Source organism: Pongo pygmaeus, chromosome 8, assembly GCF_028885625.2.
Source record: "Pongo pygmaeus isolate AG05252 chromosome 8, NHGRI_mPonPyg2-v2.0_pri, whole genome shotgun sequence".
In the NCBI taxonomy this organism is placed as follows: Eukaryota; Metazoa; Chordata; class Mammalia; order Primates; family Hominidae; genus Pongo; species Pongo pygmaeus.
The window spans coordinates 25,914,263-25,935,452 of record NC_072381.2 but is presented as its reverse complement, the minus strand read 5'-3'; the positions used below and the strand labels follow the sequence as shown (position 1 = coordinate 25,935,452).

The 21,190-nt window shown below is 41.0% G+C and overlaps 1 long non-coding RNA gene across 1 annotated transcript in view; it reads right to left on the bottom strand.

Moving 5' to 3' along the window:
- Nucleotides 1–3,895: 3,895 nt before the first annotated feature.
- Nucleotides 3,896–21,190, bottom strand: part of LOC129045161 (uncharacterized) — an 87,196-nt gene continuing 69,901 nt past the window's right edge. Inside the window, exons 2-3 of the long non-coding RNA XR_008504905.1 lie at nt 19,751–19,986; nt 3,896–5,191 (exon numbers count right to left, since the gene is read on the bottom strand). This is a non-coding gene — a long non-coding RNA (uncharacterized LOC129045161). The remainder of the gene's footprint in view (nt 5,192–19,750; nt 19,987–21,190) is intronic.

The window sequence follows — 21,190 nt, the reverse complement described above, 5'->3', positions numbered from 1 at the left end:
GGCATAGCGTTTGGCCTGTCTCAACTTTTGATAGGTCTTCCTCACTAAGGTTAATCACTTCTAGTTTTTGATTTTAAGTGAAAGACATGTGACTCTTCCTTTCACTTGAACATCTGGAGGCCATTGTAGGATTATTAATTGGCCTCATTACAATATTATGGTATACCAGGGAATAGGGAGGCCCATGGAGAGGGAAAGAGATGGAGTAATGGCTTATTGGTGCAGCAGTCAGAACACACACAACATTTATTGATTAAGCTTGCCATCTAATATGGGTACAGTTCATCGCGCCCCAAAACAATTAAAATACTAACATCAAAGATCACCAATCACAGATCACCGTAACAGACATAATAATGAAAAAGTTTGAAATATCATGATAATTACCAAAATGTTACATAGAGACACTAATTGAGCACATACTGTTGGAAAGTGATGTCCATAGACTTGTTCATTGCAGAGTTGCCACAAATCTTACATTTGTAAAAAATGCAATATCGAGGAAATGCAATAGAGTTAAGCACAATAAAATGTGGTATGCCTGTAATAATAATCTCTAAAGAAGGGATTTTTGGGAGCTCCAAATCTCTTCTGTGCCTTCCAGTGGCTGCTAGGCTGTCAGTGTTTTTCACAACCACTGTAGTTGTGAGGCTGTTGTTTTCCATGGCTACTGTGAAGCTGGACAGAGGAGGATGGGATTAGGGCAAGTCATAATGCCCCAAAGTTCATTCTTCTTTTCAAGATTCGGTTGGTTTTCTTGAATAAAAGCTCCTAGAGTTTTTGCAAGTCTTATTCAATTTGTAGAGTTCTGAAAATGTTGATTTGGACAACTTTTGGGGTCAGGGTACTAATTATTTTTGTGGAAGAGCAGATTTCTGGAGGTTCTCAGCCATTCTGGATGTTGTCCCATTTTTAATTTGGTCATTTGTTTTCTTCTATTGGGTTTTAAGCATTCTTTGTGTATTTTAAAAACAAGTCATTTATCATAGATCTGTTTTGCAATTTTTGGTCTGCACCTATGTCTTGTATTTTCATTCTCTTAACAGTTTTTTTCACAAAGCAAGGGACTTTATTTTGTTGAGGTGAAATTTATATAACATGCAATTAACCATTTTAAAGTGTACAATTCATTGATATTTAGTGCATTCAGAATGTTGTGCAGCCACCATCTCTCTCTAGTTTTGAAACTTTCTCCTCACGTAAGAAGAAACCCCAAACCTCTTAAGTAATTACTTATTCTATTCTCTCACTATCACCTGGCAACCATTAATCTACTTTCTGTCTCTATGTATTTGCCTATTGTGGATATTTCATATAAAAAATTATACAATTTATGACCTTTTGTGTACAGCTTCTTACTTAGCATACTGTTTTTGAGATTCATCCTAGTTCTAGTATGTATTGATATTTATTTCCTTTTCATGTCTGAGTAATATACCATTGCATGTATATACCACAATTCGTTTATCCCTTCATTAATTGATGGATATTTGGGTTGTCTCCACCTGTTGTTACTATGCTTAATGCTGCCATAAACATTCATGTACAAGTTTCTGTGATGATTTATATTTTCGTTTCTCTTGGGTATAAATCTGAGTAAAATTGTGGGGTCATATGGTAATTTTATGTTTCACTTTTTGAGGATCTATCAAACTGTTTTTCAAAGTAGCTGCACCATTTTAGATTCCCAATGTATGAGGGTTTCTATTTCTCCATAACCTTACCAACACTTGTTATGTTCAGTTGTTTTTTCTTAAACATTGTTGTCGTCATGCATGTAAAGTGGGATCTTGTGATCTTGATTTACATTACCTTAATGACCAATGATGTCGAACATATTTTTATGTGGTCGTTGGCTATTTTCATATCTTCTTTTGAGAAATGTTTATTCAAGTCCTTTACCCACTTTTAAATTGGATTGTTTGTCTTTCTGTTGCTAAGTTGTGAGAATTCTTTATATAATCCACATATGACACCATTATCAGATATAAGATTTGCAGATATGTTCTTTTATTCAGTAGGCAGTGTTTTTACTCTTTTGATAGTGTCATTTAATGCACAATAGTTTTTAATTTTGATAAAGTCTAATTTATCAATTTTTTCTTTTATTACCATGTTTTTGGTGTCAGATATAGAAATCTACTGTTTTCTTCTAAGAGTTTTATTGTTTTAGCAGTTATATTTATGTAATTAATCTATTCTGTGTTAATTTTTATATATGAAGTAAAGTAGGAGTCCAAATTTATTCTTTAGCATGTGGCTGTCCAGTTGTCCCAACATCACTTGTTGAAAATACTTTTCTTTCCCCATTAAATGATCTTTGCACACTTGTTGAAAGTCAGTTGTCCATAGATAGTTGGGTTTATTTCTAGACTCTCAATTTTATTCCATTGTTGTGTGTGTAGAATTTTATATTACCATAGAGTTGAAGTAAGTGTTAAAATTGAGAAGTTTTAGTCCTTCAACTTTGTTTTGCTTTTTTTAATATTGTTGTAGCTATTTGAGATCCTCTTCAATTCCATAGAAGTTTGAGGACTGTCTGTCCCATTTCTGAATAAAAGGTTGTTGGAATTTTTATAGGAATTACATTTGATCTGTAGATCACTAATGCTGCTAAAACTGTTATCTTAATATTGTCTTTTAATTATGGATGAATAATGTCTTATTTAGGTCTTCTTTTTTTTTCAATGTTTTGTAGTTTTAGGTGTATGAGTCTTTCACCTACTTGGTTACATTTACTCCTAGGTATTTTATTCTTTTGGATTCTACTGTAAATAGAATTATGTTCTTAATTTTGAAAAGTTCAACTTACCTATTTTTCTTTCTTTCTTTTTTTTTTTTTTTGAGATGGAGTCTTACTCTGTTGGAAAGGCTGGAGTGCAGTGGTACAATCTCGGCTCACTGCAGCCTCTATCTCCCGGGTTCAAGTGATTCTCCTGCCTCAGCCTCCTGAGTAGCTGGGATTATAGGCGTGCACCACCACATCCAGCAAATTTTTGTATTTTTAGTAGAGACAGGGTTTCATCATGTTGGCTCGGCTGGTCTTCAACTCCTGACCTCAGGTGATCCAACCACCTCGGCCTCCCAAAGTGTTGGGATTACAGGCGTGAGCCACTGCGCCCAGCCCCTTACCAATTTTTCTTTCATGGATTTTCCTTTTGATATTATCTCTAAAACCTCTCTATTAGTCCATTCTCATGTTGCTAATATAGACATATCCGAGACTGGGTAATTTATAAAGGAAAGAGTTTATTTATTTGTTTGTTTATTTTTTTTTTTTTTTTAGTAGAAACGGGGTCTCACCATGTTGGCCAGGCTGGTCTCGAACTCCCGGCCTCAAGTGATCTGCCCGGCCTCGGCCTCCCAAAGTGCTGGGATTACAAGCATGAGCCACTACGCCTGGCCAGGAAACAGTTTTAATTGACTCGCAGTTCCTCAGGGCTGGGGAAGCCTCAGGAAACTTACAATCATGGCAGAAGGAAAAGCAAATGCGTCCTTCTTCACATGATGTCATGAAGGAGAGGTGCCAAGAAGAAGGGAGAAATGCCCCTTATAAAACCATCAGATCTCATGAGAACTTACTATCATGAGAACAGCAGCATAGGGTAACACTAACATTTTCCTACAGAATTGCTTATGGATGTCCAACTGTTCCAGGACTTGATCTTGAAAAGACTATCCTTTCTGCATTGAATTTCTTCAGTATCTTTATTAAAAATCAGTTGACTATCTTCATAATTGATGCTGGGAAAAACACATATTCACATGCAAAACCATGAACTTGGATCTTTATCTTATATTGCATATAATAATTGACTCAAAATGGATCAGAAACCTAAGTAGAAACGTTGAAATTATAAAACACCTAGAAGAAAACACAGAGCAAAAGCTTCATAACATTAGATCTGGCAATGATTTATTGAAAATGGCAACAAAATCACAGGCAACAAAAGAAAAAAATAGATACACTGGACTTCATCAAAATTAAAAGATTTTACACATTAAACGACACTGTTGAGAAAGCAAAAAAAAACAACCCATAGAATAGGAGAGGGATTTTGAAAATCAATATATGATAAGGAGCTTTTATGCAGAATATATAAAGAACTCCTGCAACTCAACAATAACAGAAAAATAATACCCAGCCCAATTAAAAAATAGACAAAGGACTTGATTAGACATATCTCAAAAGAAGATATACAAATGGTCAATAAGCACAAGAAAAGATGGTCAACATCCGTTATCATTAGGGAAATGCAATTCAAATGTACAATGAAATATTACTTTATACCATTAGTATGGCTACTATATATTTTTAAAAAGAAAAATAAATGTTGGTAAAGATTTTGAGAAATTGAAGCTCTTATGCATTGTGGTGGGAATGTAAAATGATGCAGCTGCTGTGAAAGACAGCTCAACAGTTCCTCAAAAAGTTAAACATAGAATTGACATATGATCCAGTAATTCTGCTCCTAAGTATATATCCCAAACAATTCAAAGCAGTGCTCAAATAGACATTATACACCAATGTTCATAACACCGTCATTTATAATAGCCAAAAGATAGAAACAACCCCCAAATATCCATCAGCTGATGAATGGATAAACTGTCATATAGACATACTATGGACTATTATTCATGCTTGAAAAGAAATAAAATTCTGATCCATGTTATAACATGGATGAACCTTGAAAACATTACATAAACTAGGCACAAAGGACCCATATTGTATTATTCCACTCATATTAGGCACTGAGAAGGGGCAAATTCATAGAAACAGAAAGTTCAATAGTGGTTACCAGAGACTGGGGGCAAGGGGGGAATGAAAATTTATTGTTGATAATAGGCACAGAGTTTCTGTTTGAGGTGATGAAAAATTCTGGAACTGGATAGTGGTGACGGTTATACAACGTTGTTGATTCTTAATGCCTCTGAACTGTGCACTTAAAAATTGTTAAAATGGTAAATGTTATATACATTTTAGCACACAAAAAACCTCTTGACTATATCTGTGTGAATTTATTTCTGGAAGATGTATTCTGTTTCATTCATTGATGTGTCTATTCTTACATCAATACCACATGTCTTGATTGCTGTAGCTTTACTTGAAATCAGGAAGTGTGAGCCCTTTCACTTAATTCTTCTTCAGTCTTGTGCTCCACATGCTTTTTTAGTCATTCATGTCATTTTGCTTGGATAAAATGATAGAAATAGAGTATTTGTTATCTGCAGGTTATTACTGAAAAAGTACACACTACGCGTTTCTATTTCCGTGGCATTCTACAATAGCCCAAACCTATCTACCGTAGGAAAATATCAGAACACTGATTGCCCGGACAGTAGGGGCAGGGCGGGACTGGTGATTGCATGGTGTAAATAAAGAGCTGATAACAGAATCTTCCTTACCCCAAATTCTGCAACCTGACTGGAAACAATGGTTCATATAGCAAACTGAGAAACAGTGATGCAGGAGATGGAAAAAAATTATTTAGGCAGATAGTGAGGATAAAAGAGTCCTCGGCAAGGCTTCCCTGCTAACAAAAAGCAGCCCAAGAAATTATTTTTTTCTAACAAAGAGCAGCCTGAAAAATCAAACTGCAAACATAGATAAGCAAGCTGGAAGCTTGCACGGGAGAATGCCGGCGGCTGTGCCAATAGAAAAGGGCTACCTGGCGGCCAGGCATATCCAACATGGAGGTTCCATCTTCCCTTTTTTGTTACCACGTGTGCAATAAAGAGACGGGCAACATGGCGCTGGCCAGGCAGAGAACCCATCTGCATAGTAAAAGATTAGGGTGAGGGCATACAGCTTTTCATGCCCTCTGCTAATGACACACCCAGCCCTAACCAGTTTTTCTCACCCTATGCAAATGGCATACCTGGTCCAACCAATCTTTTGTGCCCTATGTAAATCAGACATCGCCTCTACAAGCTCATCTATAAAACCCTTTTCACTTTGGAACTGGCAACCCATTTTCTCGGGACCCCTCTCTGCAGCAGAGAGCTCTTCTCTTTTTTTTTGCTTATTAAATGTCTACTCTGAACCTCACTCTTTTTGTGTTCACGTACTAGTTTTCCGTGGCCTTGAGACAACGAATCTCGGGTATCACCCCAGACAAGGAAGCCGCTTCAGCAGTACCTTAAAAGAAGTTGTAAGAAAACTAGAAGAATGTGGTCTCAAAAAAGTCAAAACAAGCTTTCTTTTTTGTTGCTTGTTTTTGTTGTTGTTTGTTTTGTTTTGTTTTTCTTTAAAAAAGGTGACTCGTAGTGTCAAAATCTTTGGACACGTTGTGTACGTTCGGGAGCGTGCACTCTCCAGGAGATTTAACAAGAAGGAAGTTGTTGCTAACCTGGGAGAGCCATTAATGAAGTCCTCAGGCTTTAGGAGCATAGCAGGACATCTTAGAGAAACTGAAGTCTGTGATTTCTGAAAGTCTGACAAGAAAGCCTTAAGTAAGGAAAGTAATTTTCAGAAATAATATAGTGTGGCTGCCTGGAATATTAGTTCTGATTTCTGAACAGGTTTCTTATGTGATAAAAACAACCCAAGCTGTCTCCCTTTCTGTGCCCGTACTCCTACATCTTACAAAAAAATCTCTCATAATAATCGGGAATGCTACTTAAGAAGCTCTATGTATAACCACAGCTGATGACAAAGTAAGGTGTCACATGGTTAAAATATTTTAAATTTACCTCTCTTCTTAATCTGGAAGGTAACAAGGCCATGACTTCCTTTTTGAAAACATTTTATTTTATTTAAAGTTCCAGGACACATGTGCAGGATGTCCAGGTTTGTTTCATAGGTAAATGTGTGTCATGGTGGTTTGCTGTACCTATCAACCCATCACCTAAGTACTAAGCCCAGCATGCATTAGCTGTTTATCCTGATGCTCTCCATCCTCCCACCTCACCACCAGCCCCTGGTGTGTGTTGTTCCTCTCCCTTTGTCCATGTGTTCTCATTTTTCAGCTCCCGTTTATGAGTGAGAACATGTAGTGTTGGTTTTCTGTTCCTGTGTTAGTTTGCGGAGGATAATGGCTTCCCGTTTCATCCATGTCCCTGCAAAGGACATGATCTCATTCCTTTCTATGGCTGCATAGTATTCCATGGTGTATATGTACCACATGATTTCTTTATTTGCTGTAACTCCTCCTTCCAGAAAGAAGAGCCATTTCCTCCCACCTGAGTAGGATATCTTTCCGTGATGAAAAAATATTCTTATTTTCAAACAATTACATATCATCTGGGAGAAAGACAGCAGGATCTTTACTATTTTAGATTGTGACATTCTGAAATAAAACAAAGGGTAGACTACTCTGCTGGTCTCTAAACACCCTCTATAGCACAGCCCTGTTCCTCCATGGCACGGGTTTAATTTTTGGATGCCTCAGTCTGTTATTTTTATGAGATTAAAGCCTCAAACTCTAAATGCATCTCTCTCTAAGTAACAATCCTGAATTTATTTACTAGTCTCTAAGAATCCTGTAAATATTTATTGTATGTATCTTTCTGGGTCCTCTTTCCTCATCCACAGCCCAAGGAAGATTGCTAGCAGTCATTAAGAATGCCTGGATGCTGCTTTCGGTCTGTGTTTTGACCTGGTAAAGGCAGGGCAACAATTGATACATAATATTTTTACGTATGTACGGGGTACATGTGATATTTGCTTCATGCATAGAATGTGAAATGATGAGGTCACGGTATTTGGGGTACCCATCACCTTGAGTATTTATCATTCATATGTGTGGGGGGACATTTCAAGTTCTCTCCTCTAGCTACTTTGAAATATACAATACACTGTTGCTAACTATAGCCATCCTACTCTGCTACCAAACATTTGAACTTTCAACCATGGAAAAGCCCTACTTCTCAGTCCAAAGAGATTTTTAAGGTAAAGCTTCAAAATAAAAAAACAACTAGCCAGGTGCGGTGGCTCATGCCTGTGGCTCCAGCACTTTGTGGGGCCAAGATGGGTGGATCCCTTGAGCTCAGGAGTTAGAGACCAGCCTGGGAAACAGAGTGAAGCCCCATCTCTACAAGAAACACAAAAATTAACAGGCATAGCAGCATGCGCTTGTAGTCGCAGCTACTCAGGAGGCTGAGGTGGGAGTATCACTTTAGCCCAGGAGGTTGAGGCTGCAGTGAGCTCTGATTGTGCCACTGCACTCCAGCCTGAGCAACAGAGCAAAATCTTGTCTGAAAAACAAAACAAAACCACCACCACAACAATAAGCAACTATCAGTCATTTCATCTGCTCCTTGGTAATCTTAACTCTCTTTTAACTTTATGTTTGCTGTGTTTATAATAGTAATAATCATCAGTGTTATTAGCACTAACATTCATTAACCACATACCATGTCTCAGGTATTGTTTTAAGTACTTTGTCCATTTTATATTTTAAAAAATGAGGTAGGTAAAATTATTATCCTCTTTTATAGATAAACTGAGACCTAGAGTTTGTTAGGTAACGTACTTGTTGGGTGATAGATTACCACCCAGAGGGTGGGGGCACTCAGTCCTGGATTCCCTTTGTCTTAACTACAGCTGGCCCCTGATTTTGCTCTCTTCCCGTGTGCAAATGACTGGGGAAACGATCCTTTCACCCCTGGACAACATCAAGGAGCAAGAGGTCAGGGACCAAGGAAGAAGCAGCCTACTGTTCTGTAGGCAATGCAAAACTAAGCCAGGTGAAGGCTGGGCGCAGTGGCTCATGCCTGTAATCCTAGCACTTTGGGAGGCCGAGGTGGGCGGATCACCTGAGGACAGGAGTTCGAGACCAGCCTGGCCAACATGATGAAACCCCATTTCTATTAAAAATTAGCCAGATACGGTGGCACGTGCTTGTAATCCCAGCCACTTGGGAGGCTGAGGCATGAGAATTGCTTGAATCCGGGAGGCGGAGGTTGCAGTGAGCCGAGATCACGCCACTGCACTCCAGCCTGGGTGACAGAAGGAGACTTCATCTCAAACAAAACAAAACAAAACAAAACAAAAACTTAGCCAGGTGAAGAAGATTACTAGAGGTGCCAGGCCAGAAACTGCATGGCAGCGTCATTTCTCCCAGAGTGCCAGCCTCTGGTTTCATGTATTTGTGTATACTGTTGGGGGCTTAGAAAATATGCTAGAAATGGAACCAAAGAAGCAGTGTCAAGATCTCTCTAACCTCCCCTCCAATCCGTTCAATCTTCTCTCTCTCCCAAACACAAGATGAGGCTGTTCTCTGAAGTCCCCTTGTTAACCTAGAAACTAGGCTTCAAAAGGGAACACAGTTGGATCCCTTGCATCTGTCCCCTGAAATTTCATTAACCAGAGAAGATTAAAACTCATCACAGAGGAAGAGATTGGAAGTTAAACACCATACCTGGAATGCAAATGAACTTTGTCTCAAACTCTTATCTGTTCTCTGTGACCTCTCAGTTCCAAAGAGCATCATTTACAAGATAAATATCTGCCTCCTGGATCCCTTCAGACTTCCCTAAAAATCATTTTCTCCTACAGACTCTCACCTCCTCTTCCCCTCTGAAGAAGAGTATATAAGAATCTGGACCTCATTGGGTTATTGGGAATTCATTCTCCTGGGATTCCCCAGTGCTATGCATGTTAAAATAAATTTGTATGCTGTTTTCTCCTATTAATCGGCCTCTTGTCAGTTCATTTTCAGTGGACCTTCAGAGAGAGAAGGGGGAAGCTTTCCCTCTTCACCTCTACACCTCTACAACACTCCAGGGGCTGAAACCAGCACCGAAGATGCCAGAGAAGTGAGGAAACAAAAAATAAACAAAGTGAAGGAAGGAAGGGAGGGAGGGTGAGAGGGAAGAAAGAGAAAGAGAGAGAGTGAAAGAGGAAGACAGAAAGGGAGGGAGGAAGAGAAGAGAGTGGGAGGAGGTGTGTATTAGTCCATTTTCATGGTGCTAATACATATCTGAGACTGTGTAATTTATAACAGAAAGAGCTTTAATGGACTCACAGATCCACATGGCTGAGGAGGCCTCACAATCATGACAGAATGTGAAGGAGGAGCAAAGGCACTTCTTACATGGCAGCAGGCAAGAGGGCACGTGCAGAGAAACTGCCATTTATAAAACCATCAGATTTCATAAGACGTATTCACTATCACAGGAACAGCATGGGAAGACCCACCCCTATCATTCAATTACCTCCCACTGGGTCCCTCCCACAACATGTGAGAATTATGGGAGCTACAATTCAAGATGAGATTTGGGTGGGGACACAGCCAAACCATATTAGGGAAGTGGGGAGAGAGGAAAGAAGGAAGGAAGAGAGAGAGAGAGGAAAGAAAGAAAGGAAAGAAAGGAGGGAGGGAGGGGGAAAACAAAGGGAGAGAGGAAGAGGGGAAGAAAGAAAGAGAGAAAGAAGGAGAGTTAAAGGGAGAGAGAGGAAGGAATTTGTACCTTTTACTGAACTCATGACTGGGACACTTTAACTCCAGTGAATTCCTGTTGTGACAAATGTTCCCTTTGTTGAAAATAGCAAAAACTTTTTGTTCAGTTATTAGGTACTCAGGATAACTACTTTTGTTCTTAGCAAACTCATGAAAACTTGGGTTTGCTAGGTTTTGGAGGGAGAGAACAGGTCAAATGCTAACAAAATTCCTTAGCCTTGTGGAAAAAGGAGTCAAGCTGTGTTTTTGAGTAGACTGCCATCTAGTGGCCACGAATGGATACATTTACATGTCAAAAGCTATCACACCGGAGTGGAAGATAAAAAACAGTGGGACAAGAAGTATCCAACAGAGAGGCCTTGGCAATTTCCATCTCAGTCTCTCTTGGTTCATTTTCTCGGATATATTTTTGTAACTGTAGTTGGAAATTTATCATTCAAAATGCAAAATTTTGTTTTCTTAAATGCCACGTTTAGAAATTATGATTAATGACATTATTTTCTATCACAGATCACATATATGTTAGAAAGAAAGTAACAATTTAAATATATATATAGAGGTCAGGCACAGTGGCTCACTCCTGTAACTCCCACTTTGGGAGGCCAAGGCAGGCAGATCACTTGAGGTCAGGAGTTCAAGACCTGCCTGGCCAACATGGTGAAACCCCATCTCTACTAAAAATACAAAAATTAACTGGATGTGATGGTACGCGCCTGTAATCCCAGGTACTTGGGAGGCTGAGGCACGAGAATTGCTTGAACCGGGAGGCGGAGATTGTAGTGAGCCGAGATCATGCCACCGCACTCCAGCCTGTGCGACAGAGCAAGATTCTGTCTCTAAATAAATAAATAAATAAAAATTAAAATATATACAGAGAGTATCATCAATTTTGTCCCTAACTTCAGTGGGCCACAGATGCCAACAAATTTCTGAAAGGTGCAGCACAAATAGACAGATAGTCATTCAGATATAGAGCATTGATGCCCTTACGCTCTTCATTCGATGGCATATTGTTATCGCAGGGCCACGGGAAACTTCCCCTTCACTGTCTGATGGTTTACTGAAAGTCAACTGGCAAAAGGCAGATTAATGAGAGAAAAGGCATACAAATTTATTAGATCATAGTTTTATGTGACATGGGAGCCTTCAGAATGAAGATCCAAAGACATAGAGGAAATTGTTCATTTTTATGCTTAGGTCCAACACAATATGGACAGCCCTGTAGAAACAGGATTGGGTCATAGGTTCTGGTCTAATGCTGACAGACTGAGTGAGGAAACCCAGCAAGGCCAGTCTGCCTAGATTCTTCTTGGCCTGTCTATGCCACGTTTCTTCCTTCTGGGTGTGGGGCAGGACCCTCTCTGGAATGGGGCTATTATGACCTACAATCAAACAAGGTAGGTCAGACAATTTATTTATGGCCAGCTTTTACATAGAAAGTCATTGAGCCTGGGGAGTGGTGGCTCACGCCTGTAATCCTACCACTTTGGGAGGCTGAGGCAGGAGAATCCGTTGAGCCCAGGAATTCAAGGCCAGCCTGGGCAACATAGTGAGACCCTGTCTCTTTCTCTTTTTATTTAAAGAAAAAATTAAAAAAAAAAAAAGAAAGATGTGGGGGGAGGCAGAGTAATAATTTTCGGTTTTATTGTTGTTGTCAAGGAAAAGAGGTTCTGGTTTCTATGACCCACTCTGGGAAAGAGATAATCTTTCTTTCTTTCCCTTTCTTTTCTTTCTTTCTTTCCCTTTGCTTCCTTTCTCTTCCTTTCTTTCTTTCTTTTTTTCTTTCCTTCCTTCCCTCCCTCCTTCCTTCCTTCCCTCCTTTCTCTCTCTTTCCATCCTTCCTTTCTCTCTCTTTCTCTCCTTCCTTCCTTCCCTCCTTCCTTCCTTCCCTCCTTCCTCTTCCTTCCTTCCCTTTCTCTCTCTTTCTTTTTTTCTTTCTTTCTTTCTTTCTTTCTTTCTTTCTTTCTTTCTTTCTTTCTTTCTTTCTTTTCTTTCTTTCTTTCTCTCTCTCTCTCTCCCCCTCCCTCCCTCCCTCTCTCTCTATCATGCTGGACTAACTTTTGCATTCTTAGTAGATAGGGGGTTTCGCTGTGTTAGCCAGGCTGGTCTCAAACATCTGACCTCAGGAGATCTGCCCACCCTGGCCTCCCAAAGTGTTGGGATTGCAGGCGTGAGCCACCGCGCCTGGCCAGAGATAGTTTCGTTCCTATTAGTAGCCTCAGGGAGAATGAGACGTCAGAGTCAGGAGGCAGCGGAAAGTCAGAGAGAAACTTTTGTTTCTGAGGCCTGGATTCTGGAGTATCCTTTCCTGAGCTCCTGCGTGATCACACCAACTTAAAGCTCCTTGCTCCTTTGTTTCCTTTTATCCTCATTCCCCATGCCTTCTCCTCTCTTTCTCAAATAGGCTTAAGGACCTCACTCTTGAAAATGAATGAATAACCAAACATCATGAGGTCATCCTTATGGAGCTAGACTGTGGGATGCATTACAAGAGTCCCAGCTATTCTTGTCCCCTTCCTGTATTATATTTAAAATGAGTTTTTGTACACTTTGCCTATAATAGTGTTGCTTCTAAGATGTAGTATAATCTATATCATCTCTACTTTTCCATTTGCTTGTGCTAGACCTCCGAGCTAGACCACAAACTTCTTTTGCCCTTGATCTCTTCCTTTTCCTGAAGAATGTTGTCAGCTACTTTAATATGTTAGAAAAACATGAATCTGCTTGTATTTGCATTTTTCATATGTATATCACCAAACCAAGAGTAGTCAGTGTATTTATTAATCAAAAATTAATAGAATGCATATGTGTGGGTCTATTTCTGGACTCTGAGTCACTGATCTGTCTCTCTTTTTCTATGAAAATACCACCTCATCTTGATTACTTTGGCTTTAAGTCTTGAAATTTGGTGCAGAGTCTTTTCAATTTGTTCTTTTTTTTAAAGGTTGCTTTAATAATTTTAGGTCCTTTGCATTGCTATATAGATTTTAGAAACAGCTTGTTAATTTCTATGTAAGGAAAAGTCTTCTAGGAACATGTTGAGACTGCACTGAAGACACATTAATTAGGGAAGAATTTCACATTTTAGGAATATTTAGTTTTCTAATTCATGCACATGGCTCTCCATTTATTGATGTCTGCTTTGATTTCTCTGGGGAATCTTTGTAATTGTCTAGTATAAAGATATTTCAAGACTTTAAACATTTTTCTAAGTATTTTGTATACTTCTCTCTATAGTAAATAGCATAATCTTAGATCTTATTTTTTGAGTTGTCTAATGCTAGTCTATAGAAAAACAATTGATTGTTGTATTTTGACCATGTACTTTGTGATCTTGCTAAATTCACTAACTTCTGGTAAGTTACTTGTAGATTCCTTAGGATTCTTTTCATGCATGTCCATGTGAAGAGACCACCAAACAGGCTATGTGTGAGCAACAAGGCTGTTTATTTCACCTGGGTGCAGGCGGGCTGAGTCTGAAAAGAGAGTCAGTGAAGGGAGATGGGGTGGGGCCGTTTTATAGGATTTGGGTAGGTAAAGGAAAATTATAGTCAAAGGGGGGTTGTTCTCTGGCAGGCAGGAGTGGGGGTCACAAGGTGCTCAGTAGGGGAGCTTTTGAGCCAGGATGAGCCAGGAGAAGGAATTTCACAAGATAATGTCATCAGTTAAGGCAGGAATGGGCCATTTTCATTTCTTTTGTGGTGGAATGTCATCAGTTAAGGCAGGAACCGGCCATCTGGATGTGTACCTGCAGGTCACAGGGGATATGATCGCTTAGCTTGCGCTCAGAGGCCTGACATTCCGGTCTTCTTATATTAATAAGAAAAATAAAATGAAATAGTGGTAAAGTGTTGGGACGGCGAAAATTTGGGGGGATGGTATGGAGAGATAATGGGTGAAGTTTCTCAGGGCTGCTTCAAGCAGGATTGGGGTGGTGTGGGAACCTAGAGTGGGAGAGATTAAGCTGAAGGAAGATTTTATGGTAAGCGGTGATATTGTGGGACTGTTAGAAGAAACATTTGTCATTTAGAATTATTGGTGATGGCATGGATATGGTTTTGTATGAATTGAAAAACTAAATGGAATAAGAGAAGGAGAAAAACAGGTATTAAAGGTCTAAGAATTGGGAGGACCTAGGACATCTAATTAGAAAGTGCCTAAGGAGATTCAGCATAGTCCTGCCAGCAAAGATTATTTATTTACTTCAAGAGTTAAGAGTGGCAGTTTGGGGATAGCACCAGGAGATATCAGCTGTGATGGCTTGGAGAAACAGTGTAAACTGGCAGTGTAAACAAGATCAGGGCATGTATGAGTAGTTGAGAACGGTGAATAGGAGTATGACTAGACAGAAGATAGTAGGGATGACAAGTTTTTGGGGGCGCAGTCCAAGTTGGTCTGGTGTCTGGAATGAGACTGGGGCTTAATAAAAAGGAGCATCTATACAGGAGCTTAAATGGGCTGTACCTTGTAGCATTCCGAGGACAGGCCTGAATTCTGAGAAGGGAAAGTGGTAAAAGTATTGTCAGTTCTTTTTAAGTTGGTGGCTGAGCTTGGTGAGGTGTGTTTTTAAAAGACTATTAGTCCATTCTACCTTTCCTGAAGACTGAGGACTGTAAGGGATATAAAGGTTTCACTGAATACCAAGAGCCTGTAAAAATGCTTGGCTGATTTGACTAATAAAGGCTGGTCGTTATCAGACTGTATAGAAGTGGGAAGGCCAAACCGAGGAATTATGTCTGACAGAAGGGAAGAAATGACTGCGGTGGCCTTCTCAGACTTTGTGGGAAAGGCCTCTACCTATCTAGTGAAAGTGTCCACCTAGACTAAGAGATATTTTAGTTTTCTGACTCAGGGCATGTGAGTAAAGTTAATTTGCCAGTCCTGGGCAGGGACAAATCCTTGCGCTTGATGTGTAGGAAAGGGAGGGGGCCTGAACAATCCCTGAGGGGTAGCAGAATAGCAGATGGAACACTGAGAAGTGATCTTCTTGAGGATAGATTTCCATGATGGAAAGGAAATGAGAGGTTCTAAGAGATGGGCTAGTGGCTTGTAACTTACATGGAAGAGGTTATGAAATGATGACAGAATAGAATGGGCCTGTGATTCTGGAAGGAGATATTTTCCTTGGTCTAAGAACTATTTGCCTTGTGTGGGAAGAGATTGATAGGTGGAAGTTTCAGTGGGGAAGTAGGTGGGAGTGACTGTTGTGAAGGAGAAAAACTGGCCTTGAGGGACAGAAGTTGGAAAGCTAGCTGCTTGTCTAGCCATCTTATCAGCATAAGCGTTGCCTAGAGCAATGGGATCTGATGCCTTTTGATGGCCTTTGCAGTGAATGACTCCAACTTCCTTTGGAAGTAAAGCGGCCTTGAGCAGAGTTTTTATTAAAGAGGCATTAATGATGGAGGACCTTTGCATAGTGAGGAAACCTCTTTCAGCCTATATAACAGCATGATGGTGCAGAATATGAAAGGCATATTTAGAGTCAGTATAAATATTGACACGTATTCTTTTTGCAAGAGTGAGGGCTTGAGTTAAGGCAACTAATTCGGCTTGCTGAGAGGTAGTGGAGGGGGGCAGAGCGGTAGCCTCAATGGTAGATGTGGAAGATACTATAGCATAGCCTGCCTTTGCTGGTGAGTGGCAATTAGGCCTGGTGGAACTGCCATCAATAAACTAAATGTGATCAGGGTGAGGAACAGGAAAGAAGGAAATATGGGGAAATGGGGTGAATGTCAGGTGGCTCAGAGAGATACAGTCATGAGGGTCAGGTGTGGTATCCAGAATAATGTGGGAGGCCAGATTGAAGTCCGTGCCAGGAACAATGGTAATTGTGGGAGACTTAACAAAGAGTGAGTACAGCTGAAGGAGCCGGGGAGCAGAAAGTATATGCATCAGGTGTGAGGAAGAAAACAGATTTTGGAAGTTATGAGAACTGTAGAGAGTGAGTTGAGCATAGTCTGTGATTTTTAGGGCCTCTAAAAGTATTAGGGTGGCAGCGGCTGCCACATGCAGACTTGAGGGCTAGGCAAAACAGTAAGGTCAAGTTGTTTGGATAAAAAGTCTACAGGGCGCGGTCCCGGTTCTTATGTAAGAATTCTGACTGCACAGCCCTGCACTTTGGCTGTGGGTAATGAAAAGGGTTTGGGATGAGTCAGGGAGAGCTAGGGTGGGGGCAGTCTCTAAAGCTGTCTTCAAGGAACGGAAAGAGGAGTGAGGAAAGGATTTAGGATCTATGGGGTCAGCTAGTTTTCCTTTTGTTAGTTTATATAATGGTTTTGTTAGGATGGCAAAACCAGGTATCTAAACGAAAGTATCTAACCATGCCTAGGAAGGAAAGGAGTTGTTGTTTTGTAGAAGGTGTTGGGGTTTGAGAGATCAGTGGAACACAATCAGCAGGGAGAGCATGTGTGTTTTTATGAGAATTATGCTGAGATAGGTAACAGATGAGGAAGAACTTTGGGCTTGACTGAAGTAATGGGGGCAGTCTGTGAAGCCTTGCAGCAGTACAGCCCAGGTAATTTGCTGAGCCTAGTGGGTGTCAGGGTCAGTCCAAGTGAAAGTGAAGAGAGGCTGGGATGAAGGGTGCAAAGGAATAGTAAAGAAAGCATGTTTGAGATCCAGAACAGAATAATGGGTTGTAGAGGGAGGTATTGAGGATAGGAGAGTATATGGGTTTGGCACCATGGGGTGGATAGGCAAAACAATTTGGTTGATAAGGCACAAACCCTGAACTAACCTGTAAGCCCTGTCTGGTTTTAGGACAGGTAAAATGGGGGAATTGTAATGAGAGTTTATAGGCTTTAAAAGGCCATGCTGTAACAGGCGAGTGATAACAGGCTTTAATCCTTTTAAAGCACGCTGTGGGATGGGGTATTGGCACTGAGTGGGGTAAGAGTGATTAGGTTTTAATAGGATGGTAAGGGGTGCATGATCGGTCACTAAGGAGGGAGTAGAGGTGTCTTATACTTGTGGGTTAAGGTGGGGAGATACAAGGGGAGGATGTGAAGGAGGCTTTGAACTGGGGGAAAAGATGGCAATGAGGTGTGGCTGTAGCCTAGGAATAGTCAGGGAAGCAGATAATTTAGTTAAAGTGTCTCGGCCTAATAAGGGAACTGGGCAGGTGGGGATAACTAAAAAAGAGTGCTTAAAAGAGTGTTGTCTAAGTTGGCACCAGAGTTGGGGAGTTTTAAGAGGTTTAGAAGCCTTGCCGTCAATACCCACAACAGTTATGGAGGCAAGGGAAACAGGCCCTTGAAAAGAAGGTAATGTGGAGTGGGTAGCCTCCGTATTGATTAAGAAGGGGACGGACTTACTTTCCACTGTGAGAGTTACTTAAAGCTTGGCATCTGTGATGGTCTAGGGGGCTTCCGAGGCAATGGGGCAGTGTCAGTCTTCAGCCGCTAAGCCGAGAAGATCTGGGAAGGAGTCAGTCAGAGAGCCTTGGGCCACAGTTCCAGGGGCTCTGGGAGTGGCTTCCAGGTGAGTTGAACAGTCTGATTTTCAGTGGGGTCCCACACAGATAGGATATGGCTTGGGAGGAATCCTGGGCTGTGGGTATTCCTTGGCCCAGTGGCCAGATTTCCAGCACTTGTAGTAAGCTCCTGGGGGAGGAGGTTCTGGAGGAACCCCTGGCAGCTGCGGTTCAGGGGTTTGGAGTTCTTGTGTGCTGGAGATGTGGCTGGGGTTTGTCTTACAGTGGAGGCAAGGAATTGCAATTCAGAAATACTCTGCTACTTGGCTGCCTCTACTCTAACTCTATGATTGTACACCTTGAAGGTGAGGTTAATTAAGTCCTGTCGTGGGGTTTGAGGGCTGGAATTTAATTTTTGGAGTTTTATTTAATGTCACGAGCGGATTGGGTAATAAAATGTATATTGAGATTAAGATGGCCTTTTGACTTTTTAGGGTCTAGGGCTGTAAAGCGTCTCAGGGTTGCTGCCGAATGAGCCGTGAACTGGGCTGGGTTTTTCATATTTGATGAAACAGCCTAAATGCTCACTGATTTGGGAGAGGTTGGATAAAGAAAAAGGAGCATTAACCTTGACTATGCCTTTAGCTTCAGCCACCTTTTTAAGAGAAAATTGCTGGGCAGGTGGGGGAGGGCTACTCACAGAATGAAACTGTAAAGTGGACCGGGTGTGAGGAGGGTAGGTGACAAAAAGATTATAGGGTGGAGGAGCAGAGGCTGAGCAAGAATCGGGACTTAGCTCAGCCTGGCGAGGAGCAGCCTGGGGAGGAGGGGAGAGGTCAGATGGGTCTGTAGAAAAGGAAGATTAGCAAGACTCAGTGATGCTTGGGGTTGGGATTGAGGGGACAGGCAGGGGGGAAAGAAGGAAGATTTGGGACAAGTTGCACTGGGCACAGAGACTAGGGAGGGACCCACGTGTAAAAGAATACCTGGGTGTCAGGCATCATAGACCGTTTGCCTATTTTACAGCAAGAATTATTTAGATCTTGCAGGATGGAAAAATTGAAAGTGCCGTTTTCTGGCTATTTGGAACTACTGTTGAGTTTGTATTGGGGTCAAGCGGCATTGCAGAAGAAAATGAGGCATTTAGGTTTTAGGTCAGGTGTGAGTTGAAGAGGTTTTAAGTTCTTGAGAGCACAGGCTAAGGGAGATGGAAGAATGGAGGGTGGACGGTTGCCTATAGTGAAGGAAGCAAGCCTAGAGAAAAGAGAGAGTAGAGACACGGAGGGAAGGAGTTCGGGGGTTCTTACCCCCCAGAAAAGTGGGAAAGGGGTCAGGGCATGGAAATAAGGGGTTGGGGCACAGAGATAAGAGGTCGGGGTGTGGAAATAAGGGATCGGGGCGCAGAGATAAGAGGTCAGGGCACGGAAATAAGGGATCAGGGCACAGAGGTAAGAGGTTGGGGTGTGGAAATAAGGGATCAGGGTTCTTGCCCCCAGAAAAGCAGAGAAGGGGTACAGACACAGAGAGAAGGGGTTGGGGGGTTCTTGCCCTCTAGAAAAGGGGGAAAGTGGTAGAGACATGGAAAGAAGGGGTTGGGGAGTTCTTGCCCCCTAGAAAAGCGGTACTTGCCACTAAGGGTGAAGGACCAAGGCAGGCGTCCCTGCGTGGTCAGACACCTCTGAAATGTGGGTGAATAATCAGAGAGGCATCCCTGCAATCATTAAACACCAAGGGAAGGCTGCCTTCCTGAGTCTGTGACCGGCGCCGGAGTTTTGGGTCCACGGATAAAACGTGTCTCCTTTGTCTCTACCAGAAAATGAAAGGAATTGAAATTAAGAGAAGGGAGAGATTGAAAGGTGGTGCCAAGATTGAAAGGAGAAAGCAGTTGAAGGATAGTGAGAGAGGTTGGAGAAGAGAGTAAGAAGAGGCTGCTTACCTGATTTAAAATTGGTGAGATGTTCCTTGGGCTGGTGGGTCTGAGGACTCAAGGTCATAGGTGGATCTTTTGCACAGAGCAAAGAGCAGGAGGACAGGGGATTTATCTCCCAAGGGAGGTCTCCGGATCCGAGTCACAGCACCAAATTTCATGCGCGTCCATGTGAAGAGACCACCAAACAGGCTATGTGTGAGCAACAATGCTGTTTATTTCACCTGGGTGCAGGTGGGCTGAGTCTGAAAAGAGACTCAGTGAAGGGAGACAGGGGTGGGGCCGTTTTATAGGATTTGGGTAGGTAAAGGAAAATTACAGTCAAAAGGGGGTTCTCTGGCGGGCAGGGGTGGGGGTCACAAGGTGCTCAGTAGGGGAGCTTTTGAGCCAGGATGAGCCAGGAGAAGGAATTTCACAAGATAATGTCATCAGTTAAGGCAGGAACCGGCCATCTGGATGTGTACATGCAGGTCACAAAGGATATGATGGCTTAGCTTTGGCTCAGAGGCCTGACAGTTCTCTACATAAATATCACATCATCTGCAAACAAACACAGTTTTACTTCCTTCTTTCCAAACTTTCTTCCTCCCTCCCTTTCTTCCTTCTGTCTCTTTTAAAATTCTTTATTTATTTAAGTTTACCTTATTTTAGTAGCTCTAACCTCTTGTATAATGTTGAATTGAAGTGGTGAGAGCAGATATTCATGATTTTTTTCTCCAAATTAAGAAGGAAATAGTTCAATATTTCATCATGTATGTTAACAGTAGTGGTTTTCGTACTGACCATTATGACGCTGAGGAAGTTCACTTCTATTCCTAGTTTGCTATGAGTTTTTGTCATGAATGACGTTAATTTAGTCAAGTGTTTTTGTTCATATATTAAGATAATTGTGTTGTTTTTCCTCCCTCATCTGTCAATGTAGTGAATTATCTGAGTGGTTTTCTATTGTTAAATCAGCTTTGCATTCCGTGGATAAACGCTCCTTGGTTGTGATGTAATATTATTTTTATATACTGCTGGATTTGATTTTCTAATATTGTTAAGAACTTTTGCATCTATGTTCATGAGAGACATTTTCTGAAATTTTCTTTTCTGATTTGTCAGATTTTGGTATCAGAGTGATGCTGGCCTCATAAAATGAGTTGGGAAGTGTTCCTTTTTCTATTTTGTGAGGGTTTTGGTAAGATTGATTCTTTTCTTATTTCAGTGTTTGATAGAATTCACCATCTGAAACTGCCTAGGACTGTATCCTTTATGGAAATGATCGTTATTGTAAATTAAATTTTTTTAGTAGATACAGGGTATTCTGATTCAATATTACTTCCTGGAACAATTTTGAAATATGTCATTTAATTTAAATTGACATATGTATTAGCATATAATTGTCCATAATATTTTTATTATCCTTTTAATGTTTGTGGGATAAGCAGTTATATTTCCTCTTTCATT